The sequence below is a fragment of the Rhea pennata genome, chromosome 5 (genome assembly GCF_028389875.1).
Source record: "Rhea pennata isolate bPtePen1 chromosome 5, bPtePen1.pri, whole genome shotgun sequence".
Classification (NCBI taxonomy): Eukaryota; Metazoa; Chordata; class Aves; order Rheiformes; family Rheidae; genus Rhea; species Rhea pennata.
In genome coordinates, this window is record NC_084667.1 from 18713241 (window position 1) to 18728813 (window position 15573).

Here is a 15573-nt window from a genome sequence, read left to right on the forward strand (position 1 = left end):
AGTTTGTTTGAATGACTGTTCCTTCAAACACAGAAAAAAGTTTCATGGTATTCTGGTGTAATCTGTAATGTGCTAGATACAGTCTTAGGAGACATTAACAGGGAAAATATGTTGGCATATATAGGCCAGCTGCCCTAGCTTTTTATGTCATTAATCTTTTCATCCCCGAGTATCAGCTAAGGATGACTGCATGGCTGTATGAAAATAGAAGTCTTGCTCCTGGTGATGCTGTTGACCATGATGCTGCTACTGGCCAGTTCTGCTCAGATTTAGTAGTTCTTTATGAACCTCGAGGAAACTACGTGAGAGTGGGACAAAACTGAGCTTTTGTTATTTAATGACATCTGCTGAACTGTTGGCCAAGAATCTGGGAGGTACCATTTAAAGAATGGAGGAAAAAAATCACAGGTGGTTAAACTCATCTCATGATGGTTAGTGTCGGCACACAGATGTGTAATTACATCCTCAGTTTTCACGTTCTTTAAAAAAAGAAGGAAATTTACGGTTCTTGCGGTTGCAAAAATATCTTGGAAATATGAAGCCTAATGGCTCAAAAAACAGGAAGCTTATTTGTCTGTATGTGTTTATTGACTTAAAATTTTATGTGGTTTGCAACATTAGGAAGTTAAATCTAACATTTTTATAGAGTGCTGAATTATTTATGACATAAAAGGATTATAGCAATGAAGACTTGATGTAACATAAAAAGTTTAGCTGAATGGAATAATTTAATTTGCTTATTCTTGAATGATTAATGAATTAGAACTAGTGCTATTCTGGATCTTTTAAAAAGCATTATGTTGTATTTTTCCTATTATTAGTATTGCTAATCTTGATCTGGTACCATTTGGATGCTTGTTGGGGATGGAAAGAAAAAGTTATTTGTAGACAAAGAGCGTGTTGTTGCTGTTGACTTCTACTTTATTTTTTTTTTCTGTTAATTTTTGTTCACTTTTCTGATTTGAGATTATTGGTGGAAAAGTGATACTAATTTGTGATAAAACAGAACTTTGAGTTGCACTGGGGCACAAACAAGCTTCAGACAACAGCCCAAATCTGAACTGCGTGTAATAGGCTTAGCAACCTATAATTTAAAAGCAGTTTTTGTTTAATTTTGCTTTGAGAGTATAACTGGTAATTTTCATGTCAGACCAGCTTTCTAAGCTAAAACTGATGCGCAAAAGAAAGGATTGGCCGTAACCTTAATTATGGGTCATCTCCTGCTGCTTTTTAACTCGCTGGGGGAAGGAGTCATGGTTATTTGAGAGGGGAGGCAGCCGAGGCTGAGTGTGCGCCAGCGGGGCCTCCCCATCCTCCGGCGACGGGCTCGGAGGCCTCACCTGCAGGAGCCAAATGGGGTGTTTAAAATGGGGGTTTGAATTCAGCTTAAGGCGGCACGGACGAGCATATCAAAACTTGCTGTTTGGTTTAATTAGCAGCTCGGAACCGGCGTGAATCCGAGGGAAAGCCATGCCGTGGCTCCGGCGAGCGCCTGCAGGGGACTGCGCCCTTCAGGTGGGCTTTAAAGGCAATTTTAGCGGCACCTGGAGGTGGCCGGGGGGGGGACACACGCCACCCCTCCCTCCCCCGGCGCGTCCCCCCGGCCGCGGCCGCAGAGGCGAATGCGGTTGGGGGGGGGGGGGTTCGCTGCCGGCGCCTCGGGGCCGCCGCGGCGGCCCGGCCGCGAAATGGCCGGCGGCGGCGTGTCCGGGAGGCGCTGCCGCCTGCCCCCCCCCGCCGCGGGGGCCGGGCCGGGCCGGCGGGGAGCCGGGGCGGGGCGGGCGGCGGCGGCAGCATGTGACCGGGCCGCTGGCGCATTACATCACTGCGCCTCCGCCGCGGCGCCCCGGAGGAAACAGCGCCGCGCCTGCCGCCGGCCGCCCCTGCCGCCGCCGCCGCCGGCTCGGGCACCGCTGCGCGCCGCGGGGCGGCGGCGGCCGCTCGCTCGTCGCCGGGGCCGCCGAGGAGCTGCGCGCCGCGCCGGTAACTTCCCTCTGCGCGGGCTCTGCCGGGCGGGCGGGCCCGGGGAGCCGCGGCCCGGCGGCGGCGGGGCCAGGCCGCCGCTTCACGTGCCCGCGGTTCGGGGCGGCCCGGGGAGGAAACGCTCCCGGTTTCCAGCCGCCGCTCTCGGGCCCGGGCCACCCTCCCCACCCCCGCCCGCCGGGCTCCGCGGGGCTGCGAAGCGACGGGAGCGGCCGCCCCGAGCGCCCGCTGGTCCTGCGCCGGGTGACCGCGGCCGCGTCCCCGGCCTGAGTGCGGCGCGGAGCGCGTGTGGGTTCTCTTGGTTCGGTTTGTTTTGGTTTGGGGTTTTTCCCAGGCAACAGGAACTGTGGAGATGAAGACGGTCGGTGTTACGCTGTCACACGGTTAGAAGGGTCTCTGTGGCGAGGAGAGAGCGAGAACGGGTAGAAACAGCGGGTGGGGGAGTCGAGCGAGGCGAAGCGGGCTGGTGTGAGGAGGGCGTATCGGTTCCTCCTGTCTCCTAGTGCGCGCTGAGAGCGCCAAATCTGCCTGCCGTGGCCCGAGGTGCTGCAGGTACGGAGTGGGGGGTGGTCCTGGTGCCGGGTAACTTGTCAGCTTTCCTCTTCCCTCCTGGTCTCCTCTCAGCTCTGCATTTCTGTCTCATTCACCTGTTACATCCTGTCAACCTAGATTGTGAGCTTTCTGGGACACAAACTTATCTGCACAGCTGTCAGTTACACGGTGCTGTAAAAAGATAACTTTTGCTTACATTGGTGCTGGAAGGTGATGACTTTTTGTATTTGACTTACCATTCATTGTGCTAAGGTCCACAGATCTACCACAACAGGTTTTTCGTTATGAGGCAGAAGCAAACCTTGGATCGCAGGCAGGAGAGAAATACTTTGTCCCATGTCATTTCTTCTTCTCCTCCTCCTCCTTCTTTTTTTCCCCCCCCTTTTAAAAGAATTTCTATCAGTCCCCCCCTGACCTCCCCTCCAAGGTTTTTTTTGAGGGAGTCTTCAATACTGAGTCACATTGCTGACTAACCATTTGGCTCACTTCTGTGTCAGACATTTTCTGGGTAGAACTGCAGATTATGATTGTATATAGGGAATATTGAGCAGCAAAGCTGTGGGCACTTCCTGAGGTATTTGGAGTATCTCCCAGGTGTTAGGGAGAAGTCTGTATTTGAGGAAAGATGGAAGAAAAAGGAAAGAGCTGTCTTTTACTTCCTTTAGTGATTGGTGAGCTTGGCCTGTGGGATAAGGGCATCTTAATCAAGACATAAACCTTCTGTCAAAGTAGGAACAGAAAAATTCTATTCCATTCCCATGAGGGAAACAACTCTGTTTTGAAGATTTCAGTTAAGTATCACTGAGCTCAACTCTTGTTTCCTTTGGGTTGTGGAAAGAAGGCACTGGGCACAACACAGATTGTGCTAGGACCAGCTGGAACGTGGCCTTGCTGCACTTCTGTACTATGGCACCAATAGCACGTTTACCAGAAGACTCCTGCTATTGGAAAACTTGCAGAGCAGACAGTCTGTGTGACTTCTGAGGTTTTCCATTTTTGAAGTATAGTATTGAGTTCAGTGATACTTCTTTATCATATCTGCTTATACACATGCATCACTCTTCACAGAGGAAGGCTGACTGTTGGAAAAGGAAAGTAGGGGATAAAACATCACCCAGCCTCACTCCTGGAAAAAGGGCAATAAAACCAAACGAGAGCCTCTAGTAAGGCAAAATATGGGACGTTCTGGAATTGTTCAGGACCTCTGTAGCTGCCTGAGGTAACCTACAGCTGCTCATACTCTGAATGGATGCGAGGAGAAGTACTGTAGCAGGGAACTATATGTTCTGTAGCCTAACCTTTTTTTTTTTTTTTTAAAAAAAAAGGAGTGGGGGGGGGGGGAAGGCAGGAAGCTTTATCACTGAATTGCCATGTCCTGGCCGTTTGCCTTGGGTTACTGCCATTCCAGTTACTGCTGCAGCAGCTCTCTGGGCCTTGTCAGCATGTTCGCCCTACCAGCTGGCTGTGCAACGAGGAGGCAGATGGTACGCAGAAGAATCAGCATGCAGCTGCAGAAGTAAGGAACACGAGTTTGCTGTCTTATCCTCATAGCACATATGTAGGAAGAATCATGTTTCCAGCACATCAGAGTGCATTTGATTACTATTATTTCTCTTCAGATGTCTTTTCAAAGCAAGATATTTTCTCTGGGAATAGTCCTCATAATTGTCAGAGCACTCGTTCTCTGGTAAACAGAATGAATGTGTTTTGTTGCTGTTGTTTTTTAAATATTAGATCCAATCTTTAGAAGTGGTGATGATCTTAGACCACAAAAGTCATGTCTCTTGTAGTTAGATCTGGTTTGTGATTGTACACTTATCAAGACTGACATTTTTAAAAATTTGAAATACTGCATTTGGGGTCTCTAACTGTTGCTGTTTTTCACAGATCATCTTCCCATTTGTCCAGGGAAGAATGTAGAATATAATGTGCTTTGAATGAGTTGAAGAAGGATCCTGCTTTCTGCTCTGTAGCTGCTGTGAAAGTTTCATTGCAACAGATCTGTAGGTCTTTGCGTTGTCGATAGGAAAGCTTATCTGATTTTATGTAATTCTTTTTTCCCCTCTAAGTAATAAAGTTCACAGATCTGACTATCTTGAAGATAAATGTGTGTTTCAGAACTGAAATGAAACCTGACGTTCAAAGATCATTTTGTTTTGTTGGGGGAAATGGTTCTGCTTGCCTGCAGTAGAATATAGTACTTTCTTTTCCTCACAGTGTAATAATTTGGAATGCAGAATGACAGTCTCTTTGCTGTGGAAATTGTCTCAGTTGGAAGGAACCTCATCTTAGGAGGGAACTCGTGTGAATACTTCCTGCTGTGAGGTATAGGTCTACATGTAGGCTGCAAACAGGTTGAAAATGTTAGGTCTAATATTATACATTAACAGAAGAGTGATTTAATAACCAAGTTCAATGTGTTTATTGCAGTTAGAAGCTGTATTTGCAGTAAATGTTGGTTTGACAGATAGGAATAACACTTAAATCAGAAGAGGCCATCCATGTTACGGCAGATCTTATGGATTTTTCTATTAAAACTGAGATGGGTTGGTTTAGCACTGGTTTTGCAGGTTTTGATCTATGACTTCCTGCTTCAGACAACATACTTTTTTTTTTGTGGAGCATAGGAAATTTCCTGTAAGACAAAATTACTTGGTTTTTTTTGAACATCATAAAGAAAATCTTAAGGTAATAAGATACAGAAATCAAGCTTAAAAAGTGAGTTAATGTATATACACTGTCAAGCTTTAAGTGTCCTATTTGGGGAGGGCAAAGGCTAACTAAGACAGTGTACAGAGAAGGGTAGGGCCCAAACTTCCCAGCATGTTTAAGGGGAAATGTTTATTTAGTGAGAAGTAGAAGTTAATGGAGAGAAGAAGAGAACAGTGTCAGAGAACTAGAAATCTATTTCTCATTTTGAACAGGCCGTAACTGGTGTCCACAGGATTATGTAGGAAAACTATCTCACAGGATGAGAGAATTGAAGGGATTTCAAAACTCTGCTGCAGAGACAAGTTGTGTTATATACATGTAGAAACCTCTCTAGGATGTAAATAAAAGATATTAGGCGAGTGGCAGACTGATTGCTAAACCAGATGATTGACAAGAGAGTAGGTGTTTCCCAGCGTGTAAGGTCTTCTAGTTTGTTTTAAGGTTTTTAAAAAATAATGGGAAATGTACTTCTTGAAATGAGCTGGAAGAAGTTATAGAAGTTATATCCTGCCTCTTCCTCAAGAAAGAGGAGCAGTCTTGGCTGGTAGATCCTAGCACGACTATGAAACAGACATGGTTAATTGGTTTAAATCAAGACTTCCCACTTGCTGATTTAAATCATGATTAAAATAGGTGATTTAAATGATTCTTTAAGCCTTGTTTTGCATTTGATATTTTCCTGAGAGCAAGGTTTCTAATTGGTTAGGTTAATTCATTACTACTTCTTGCTAAAAAGGATGATACAGTGTATCTACTTACATTTATTTCTGCTATTTTATCACAATAAAAGTTTACATTAGAAAATGGTCATTTATATTTACCAGATGAATAATATTTTCTTTGACTGGTGCAAAGCTGCATTTAAATAAAAAGTCAAATTACAGATTTGCAAAAATCACTTTTTATAGTTGAACTATGATAAAGCACTAGCTATGTAAGAGAAAATATGTGCACTGGAGAGTGTGCCATTAAAACTAATTGATTTATTTTAACCAGGCAGTGTTATCTGTACTTAACAAAATGAACGGATTGTTTTTGGTCATCATGTCCTTCCAGATCTTCGAATAAGCATAACTCATCCTTGCTTGTCTTGTTTTTTCTTCATAGATGGGAAGAGAGAAACAAATCCCCCGCACAACATTCTGTCTTTTTTTCAACTTTCAACTTCAAGCGAACCGAACTAAATAATTGAACTGAAGAAACTAGTCTTTCTGCCCTATTAAGAGAGATGTGATTAATATTTCAATGAATTCTGATTCCATGGATTCATGACTTCCTTGAGTTTAGCAGTTATGTTCTTTAAACATTCCCCAGCAACCATGTAATACTTGGATAGGGATTTTTGTTTGTTTATTTAAACAATCATTTTAGGCCCTGCCATAAATTGCCTTAGAAAATAAGTTTAGTGAGGGTAACTTTGAAGTGTGTAAAAATCCTATTTAAATAAAAACATTTAGAATTTAAATAGACTATTTAAGGTGCTTGTGAAATGAGGCAGGCTTCAGAAATGGCTCCATACTGTATCTGTGTAGCCAGGGACATATGTGCGGAAATGTGCCAGCCCCAACAGGAGTCTGCGTACTCTGCAAGCGAGTTTTACTGTTTTACAAAGGCAGCCTGGCAGATGTGCACACGCAGCGGCTTTTGGAGCATCTGCCTGCAGGCACCCATGTACAAGTGTTTGTGGGCTTGTGAAGTTGTACTGGAACAGTCTTGGAGACTTGCTGTGATTGTGCTTGCCTTGACATGTGTGTGCACGTGCACATGTGTGAGCACGTACATGCTCACCCTCACGCTATCCTGTGGCCAGTATGCCTCAGCTCGCACGAGTACTGCCAGCGAGGCCGGGCATCTTATGTGACTGTGTGGTTGGAGAGCGAAAGAAGCTGTTGTCCTCCCTTCAAATACAAACTCTGTGATTTCAGTCTTCTGCTGGTTGACCGCTTTCCACCCTTGGCCATTGTCTGTAGGGGAGGAATAATATTTTGGTCTCTGTGAAAGGGCCAGGAGGAAGTCAAGCAGATAGCTTCTGCCTTTATAACAGGTGAGGGACACAGACTTGGGCATCTGCAGGGTCTGGATAGGAAGCCCTAAGGCTGTGATTTGGGGGCTTGCCCATATGGCACACTGATGGGCAAAGCTGCACTGCTAGATCTTTAAGGAAGATGCCAGATCCCCTTCCTCAGCAAAACTCCTCCTTGTTGGGAGGAGTGTTTTAAAATAGAAAATAGCGATGAGCTTGAATCATATAATGTAGTTCCTGTTATTTAAGTGCCTCTGAGAAGAGGAGGATAACTTTCCTGGGTTTTCTGGGACTGTAGAAAAAATTTCCCTTGCTCTCCAGAAAATTGCCAAGTTGCTATTTGTTCTCCTAGAAATAGACCATGAGCGGAGAAAACCAAAAAAACTTTGCTTAAGGAAAACATGAATTGCTCCCCCACTTACCTGCACTTTGAGGGTACTCTTGTCATGCTACTACTTGCAGCAGGTTGGGGATGAAGGCTCAGCAGAATACAATAAGCGACCCTGAAGACTTTGTCCTCCCTTGTTTTAGTTGTCTCCAACTGGTACTCCATGATACTTGCTCTGGGTGGTGCCTTTTGCAGTGTCCCAGAAGCAGCAGGCCATCCTCACCCTTCTCCCTTGATACAAGGATCAGAATAGGAAATCCAGATACCTGTTGGCTTATCTCCACTGCCTGCCCACACAGTCATGCATGTGCTCACATTTTCCAGCACTGATCTTGTGTTTGCAGTTAATTCTGAGAAGTCGGGTGCCGAGCTCTCTGACAGTATAACGTTTTACAACTCCTACTTGCTTCATACAGACCTTGCCAGAGCATTAGTCTTTGCAGAACTGTTGGCTCATGATTCTTCTGTGGATCATGTATGAATTCTGCTACTGGTTTCCTTCTCCTTGTGGCAAGATTGCTCAGGAGTTGGGAAGGGACCGGGTTCCTAGCAGTATGTTGCTTATGACAAACCTTGGAAATCTCGTAACTGTTTTTTTTTCTTCTGTTAGAGCTTTTGTGCAGACTTTCCTAATCTGTTCTCGACTGTGCTGTTTGCAGATGCAAATGCAAAAAAGCATTTGTCTGTTAGCACCTTAGATCTCTTTGTGCCTCGTGGGAGCCCTTTTCTGGATAGATAAGGGTGAGGTGTCCTGGGTGCTTGGAGATAACCTGTGGGAGTTGGAGGCTCTGCTTTCCCATCTGGTGGGTGTGCCGTGAGTGCAGCCATTTCACTGGCTGGCGTTTGAGCAGTGGACTCTGTCTGGCTCTGGACTGTTTTCCAGCTGAGCATTTGTGGTGATGTCAGGCAGTGTGAGAAGGGAACATGACTTGGCAGGACAAAGTCTGCAGAAAGTTCAGCTCCACACTTGGACTAGAGCCTTGGAGGGAATGAGCTCTGCACACGCACATTCTGCTGCACAGACTGTCACACGCCCTCTCACATGCTCCCTTCCTGTCACACAGATCCTCTTTCTCTCATTCTCAGACCTTTAACCCTCCCCTCCTGGCTTTCATTGTGTTGATTTACACAAAACCAAAAAAAATCCCCCCTCCTTGTTCTTCTGTTATTGTACCTTTTAAATGTTTTTTAGTTGGAATGACCCCCAGAGCAGAAATGGACAGACCATGCAGGCCAGAATCCAGAGCAGTAAAGTCAAAAGCAGGGTAAGTTTACCTTGCACGGAGCTCTTGGTAGTCTTTTCTTCTGACCCGTACCCTACTGCTATGCTAGTCTTGTTTCCTGGCAATGCTTCTAATCTCTCTTCTTGCTCTCCTGCAATCTTCTTGCTCTCCTAGTTTTGGATACATAATTCCACTGCTGCAGGATGGGAATCATTGCTTCTCCGATTGCTCTATGAGCAGTGTTAATGAAACCTGCCAAAATAAGTTTCAGGTAGTGGATGTGTGAGGAATAGACTAAAATGTGGACAAGTTGGGCTTATTTTCTTTGAAGCAATTTAAAACCCATGTCCAGTATCAATCTGATTTATTCTTTATGTAGGTATTTCTGCAGTATTGTCATTTCTTTGTAACCTCTGTGCTACATCTAGGGATGATCTTTCTATGAATGGGAATTGGTACTTTTCCCCTACTGCCCTTAAGGGAATCTTAATGAGTTTCCTGCCTGTTTTGCAATCCAGTACTGAATTTCTCTCTTGCCTGTGAGCAATAGTATTTGTTTTGATTGATGATTTTAGGTGGGATGGTGCTTGGATACTAAGTGCTATGTAGATCCATTATAAAAAGGCTGTTTCCCAGAAACAACCCTGTTTCAGTTATGGTGATAAGCAGCGTACTGATAAAAGTACTTTTGGGTAGGAGGATAAGAGGATCAGAAAAATGAGTAAACAGCCCTGTCCTCTCCTTTATTTTACTCTTTCCTCTTTTGCCTCCTGTTCTACATGCTCTTTTATTTCATAGATGCTAGAAGATGGGAGGAGACCAGTTCAAAAGAGAAGGTGGTCTAGATGAGGATCTAGGAGCCGAGGACTTCTAAGTTCTCCTTCTGACTCTGTGATTCATCTCACAGCTTTGGGGATGCTACCTGTCCTTTGACCTCATGTCTCCCTGTTTTTTTTTAAAAAACTCAAACCCACGGACACTGCTATTTCTTATTACTGTTCTCTCTTTTATTAGTAGTTGGATACTGACAGTGAACTGGGCTGTGCTCCTGCTCAGAGGAGTCCACAGCAGTTTGTGATGCCAGTGTTGAACAGGGAGACTGAGACAATCTGGAGAGCTGAGCAGATTTTTTTTTTCATGTTTGCTACCTGCTGAAAGCACTTGGCTGGCATAGGCACAGGTCATGAAATTTTATTCCCTAACTTTGTAGAGTTTAGTGGAGGTTAAACTATTTCTAAGGAGGCCATCAGGTAAACAGTAGTTCGTATTATTATGTAGTTTTACTGTTTTCCACATAGAGCCATGCAGGACAAAAACCTGCAGTGCTATTTCTGTAGGTATAATATAGTGGATTCCCCTGTTGGCCAGGGACAGGGTTTGGCCCTTTTCCCTGGCATCTTCCCTGTCAGGATGTTACTTTGGATAGCCGTCCAGTCCACCACGAGTCAGGCTTGTATTCCTTGAAGCCAGGATGTAACATCTGTAGGGCTGAGGGCCGTAAAGAAGGAATGTAGGATCTGAGATAGGGTTTCCTTGTATTCTGTGCCCATGGTTCTTCACAGTGATTGAAGGGAGAGACTTCACCGACTTCTGTGAAAGCCTCATCTTAAAAACAGCCTTTTTGTCCCTTGCCAGTTACTACCATTACCTCCTGTATAGATGACGCTGATGGGTATTTCCTGTCTCTTTTCATCTGTGCTCTCTGAGAAAACTAAGGAAACTCTGGGTCTTAATATAGTTATTGAGAAGGATGGCTGGCTGTTGCATTTTGGCCAGCTATGTATAATCATGTAGTACAAGGTACTGATGACTGAATGAAGCTAGAGGAAAAAAAACTAGAAAGAAACAGCTTCTCCGGGCATGTTTTCTGTGCTGCCATACAGTGGCATTTATAAGGAAGCTAAGGTGGAGTCAGTTCTCACTTTCAGCTTTAAAGTAGGATGTGATGAGCTGTCACTGTACTTAGGATATGTAAGGGCAGATCAGCAGCAGGACTAGTGAACATCTTAACTTCATTTTTGCAGGCTAGGGTCTTAACTGATTAGTAGATTATTCCACAGCAGAGATTTTTCTAGATTACTTGAAAGTTTTTTCATATGTGGGTGTTTTTTTGATCTGGCAGTGTGGTTAGGAGCGTGAAAGCATTGCACCATCGGCCAGCAGGGGTGCCATAGGGAAAAAAAAAACAAACCAAAACCACCTTTGCATAGATACAGTTAGATGTGCAAAGGAAAAAAATAAAGAAGTTTTACTGGTCAGATAGCTTAATTTCCCCAAATTATGTGAGTGGTTCAGGTGAAAGAATGCTGTTGCCATTGTGCAGTGTGTTCCTGTAGGGAGAGTTTGCTATTACAGCTAATGCTAACAAACATACTCTTCTATAGACAAGGCTCCAGACTGGTTCCCCTCCTCTCACCTTCTTCCCGTGGAGCTGTGCTGAGCTGCCCTTTGCCTCTCTGTTAGGAGGAAAGGGCAGCTGCTCTGCTCTGTGTGTTTCATCTTCCTGGGAGGAGCACAGACAGGATTTTTCCTGTTCAGAGCCCCAGTTGTGCTTCCTGCCATCCAAAGGTTGGTGCTGATAGCAGTGTCGAGCTAGTAATGAGCTAGATTCAGAGCTAAATGTTAGAGATTACTGCGTTTCAGCTACAAATGGCAAGTTCTGCTCATACTCTTCCCCACAGGTGCTGCAGGAGTCGGTGTTGCTCAGAAGTTGTTGAGCTCTGTCTGTTCCCCATGTCAGGGCTCTGGCTTCTCAGCTGAATTTGCTGGACAGAGATGATGAAGGATGATTTGTCGTTCTATAAGATACCTTGGAGGGTGGACGGGCGATGCTATTGTCATAACATCTTCCTTACTATATCCCAGAGCATGCCTTAGTTTTTTTTGTTCCTGAGGTGGTTTGAGCCTCCAGCTAACCTAGAGCAAAAACTGAGGTGACAGTGCAGTAGAAAGCCTAGGGAAAGTAGGAGAGACTTGTTACCCAGGCCTGGCTTGTGCTGCCCTCCCAAGTCCAGAAGACCTTGTGTTGATGGCTTTTAGAGGAATTTCGTGTCGAAAAGGTGACCACCTCAGTCTGGGCCTCACCTTTTATTCATTCGTTCTTAATTAATTAACTGGTAAGAAGTCTGTCCTCTTTTACATTCTGTTCTCCCTCCCTCCCTTTGTCAAAGGGACTGATACTTCCATGCAAACAGGAAAAGAGGCAGAGGGAGCCCTGTGTGCAGTGTGAGTGAACTCTAGTAACCTCTTCTCCTTTCTCCTCCTTTCAGTTGCAGGACCAAGGACATCTGGCAGTCCAGAGAGAGGGAGGGAGGAAACAGAAAGGCACAGCCCATTTCAGGATCTTACGTGCCCTGAAAGCAGTCACATGCATACTCCCTTTTCCCCTTGCTCCTTGAATTGCCACGGCACCCTTTGATCAGGCAGAAATCAAGAGACGAGGGCAAAGGCAAAACCTCAGCCTTTGTCAGAGATAGATAACTGAGAGGAGAGGGAGAATTTGCTGCTGGATGAGGCATGTGAACAGAAGAAGCAATTTCTTTTTGCAAAACAGTTCCTATTGGAGTAAGGAGTTCCTTTGCAGAGCTTATAGGTTCTTTGGTGGGATTGGAGTCAGCACTTTCTGTCTTCATCTGATAGGCAATCTGGAATGGACTGTTCCCAAAACAGAGGGATATCCGCAGGCTTTCTAGAAAGGAAACAAATCCTATGCTGTGATCACAGACAAGGAATGAGTCTGCTTTTTGATGTGGTGCAAAGCAAATACTCTTTGGCTGATTCTGCCCTGGATTATTTTATTCTGTTTCATGTAATACAGTTGTGCCTTATGACCATAACTCACTTTGCTAACTGATCTACAGCAGAGAGAAACTTCTGTCCTTGCCTGGGGTAGAATGGAGCTGACTTGGAATTTCTGTTGCTGTTGTTATTCATTTGTAATAGCATAGTCTCCATTTGTCAAGAGTATCTTAGTCATACCAGCTTCAGATTCATAAATGTCTGCAGACTTCTTTGCACCTTTGTTGTAGTGTAAGTCTGATTTTGGAAGGAAAATTACAGAGGCTGCTGCCCAGTCTCCCAGAGCTCACCATCAGGGTGTTTTTCTGTAATGGCCTGACTTTCCCCTGCTCAGTTTCTTTCTTTCTCTTAGTTGTACTGTCTTTCAGAATAACACCTTCCCTCTCTTTGTACACCATTTTTATGCCTTCCTGCTTCTCTTCCCTGTATGCTTTCAACCAAGTCACACACACTTCTTTTAGCCTGTTCTGTTGTTAGTCACTTTTACTGCTGTTCTCTGACCACTGCCATAGCATCCACACCTGAGCAGAGTAGATGTCATACTGTGTTTTGAGGCCAAGCAAAAGCCAAGGCACAGCCAAAAGTAGTCTTCACAATAAAAGTTGGATGCTGCAGTGAGAAGCCAGGCAAGCTCAGGGAGGCAGCAGTCCAAAGGAAGAGGTAGAAGCATGGGCAAAGACCATGTCAAAACTCAGCAGTGTCACGTGTAGTGTGGGAGATGGCCAGCAGTGGGAATAAGGGCCAGGGTAGGAGGAGGGGAGCTCTAAAACTCACAGCTAGAGAGGCAGAAGTGGGAGCAGGACCCTTAATTTGGAGGCAAGAGACCAAAACACGGCTGCCTATTCCCGAGGAGCAGGCTGCAGAGTCAGAGGTGACTGGCAGGACTCTTCAGCATGGTTGGGGGAGGTGGTAACAGCTTGTGAGGCTCACAGGCCAGCCCTGTGTGCTTAGGCAACTGGTTGTGGTCAGTTGAAGCTTAGTTTGATAGCAGAGAATGAAAGCAAACAGGAGGCTGCAACTTTTTTTTGTCAGCTTGAGACTGATAGTGGCTTGTGGAAGTCTTTATGCTTCTGAGAGATTAAAATGGATTATGTGATTCCAAACAGGGTCTCTGCACTTCTGTGCCCCAGCCATAAATCCCTCCATACACAGAGCTAGTCTGTTCCTTGAGAGTTACAGAGCAGGTTTTTTTTCTTCCTTTTTTAGTAAACATACAGATTGAAATTACTGTTTATGTCCTTGCACACCTTGTGTTTTCATGTTTTGTCCCTCTCATTGACACTCTGGAGCTGATTATATTTTCTCACAAGTTTTAACTGTTTTCACATGCAATCTCATTTTTTTTCCTAAGTGACATATTTACATAGGCTTATTTTTCTGCCCTGAAAGATACAGGTGTTTTTTTTGACCTTAGCATAATTAAAGCCTATCATTTTCATACTTTCACCCTCTAACACTAGTATCTTCAGCATTTCCTGAGAAATGTGATGATGCAGGGTGCAAGAAGAAGGAATGAACCCACATGAGCTGGGAGTAACCTTTTGTTTCTCTGAAACAACTGCAGTGTAGAACTGAGTTCTTGGGGGAAGTTTGTGAAAATATTCTGGTTACTGTGCCTTATAAGGTGTAGGGAAGAGCACTGAGTCACAAAATACCAGTCAGTCCTTATGAAAGAATTGGAATGGTGATGTATCCTGAGCATGCTTTATTCTTTGCTAGTGCCCTAGGGTCATGTGATATGTCAGTCCTTCAACCCATTTTCTTCTCAGGCATTTAGATCTGCAGTCAGTTTTTGTTACATGAAGCAGCATCACTTGTATGCACGTTGTGTGTTTAGATTTCAGTGGAGACACTTATGCAATGTTTTAACCCCAGCTTTCAGAGGTAGGTTCAGATTGGATGCTCCTGTGTGTATTGTGTGCTAGAACATATTCAGATGCCAAAATGCAAATTTCTCTGCTTTAAGTATCGCTGAAGGACAGCCCTTCTTTTCAGATGCATTTGTTCGTTGACTGTGAGTTTGTTAGGCCTGTACACAAAGGCACAGTGCCATTGACAGAGATGTTGATGCGTGAGCACAGTCATGTTAACACATGTACACACATGCAAACTGTCTTCTGATGCAGACAGGCTGCAAAGTGCTTCAGCTGGAGCTGGAATAGGAGTCTGAACAGAGGATACAGGATGAGACAAGGCCATTGCTAGAGGAGATGGGGAAGGTTTCTGGGCAGTTAGCATGAGCTGCAAGAGCCAGGACTGCTGCCTTGAGTCTCTGTTACAGTATTTTCTGTTGCAAGAGTGCTGATCTTGAGACCGTTGATCTCTGGGTTGTTCAGTTGCTTCAGAAAAGGAAGAGGGAGGAAAGAAAAGGAGTGGGGAGAAGCTGATGGCAACAATTTTCAGAAGTACTCAGTGTCTCATTTGAGATGTGAGTGACAAAGGCTGGCTGAGAATTGCTTTCCTCAGCCTTTCATCTATATTTGTTTCCTCATTACAGTCTGTCTACTCACCAGCTTCCTCTGTTCTAGATGCTGCATTTGAGAGAAGAGATTGCCCCATCTTTTGTCATCTGGCCAGCTCTGGTTTCTAAAACTTACAGTGAGAGTTGAGACAGGCAGTAGAGGCAGCACAGCAGATTATATCAAGACGACAGCGTTCCCTCTTGCAGATACAGCTTGCAGTATCCTTCTACCTCTTCAACTGGAAATGTGGTGCAAATAGGGACAGGTAAACCTCTAATAATGTGATTGTTAATACAGAACCCAAGATTTTTGTCCATTTGAAAATATCTCTCCTAAATCACTGTGCAAACTGACCCCTGGTCTAGTCATACAGCCTCTCATGTGTATGCCTCTGGGGAAAATACTAGTTTAGTTTTCTTACATAGCACTAAA

The 15573-nt window shown here is 44.7% G+C and overlaps 1 protein-coding gene across 10 annotated transcripts in view; it reads left to right on the forward strand.

Annotated features, from left to right (window-relative positions):
- NR1H3 (nuclear receptor subfamily 1 group H member 3) overlaps positions 1 to 15573 on the forward strand; it is a 30830-nt gene that overhangs the window by 1081 nt on the left and 14176 nt on the right. The window contains exons 1-4 of one of the 10 annotated variants that reach the window (XM_062576436.1): positions 4064 to 4538; positions 6355 to 6536; positions 8851 to 8923; positions 15208 to 15406. The exons of 1 other annotated variant lie outside the window; for it this stretch is intronic. The gene's annotated coding sequence lies outside the window, so the exon portion shown is untranslated. 8 more of the 10 variants (XM_062576435.1, XM_062576438.1, XM_062576442.1 and 5 more) reach the window with 8 other exon arrangements.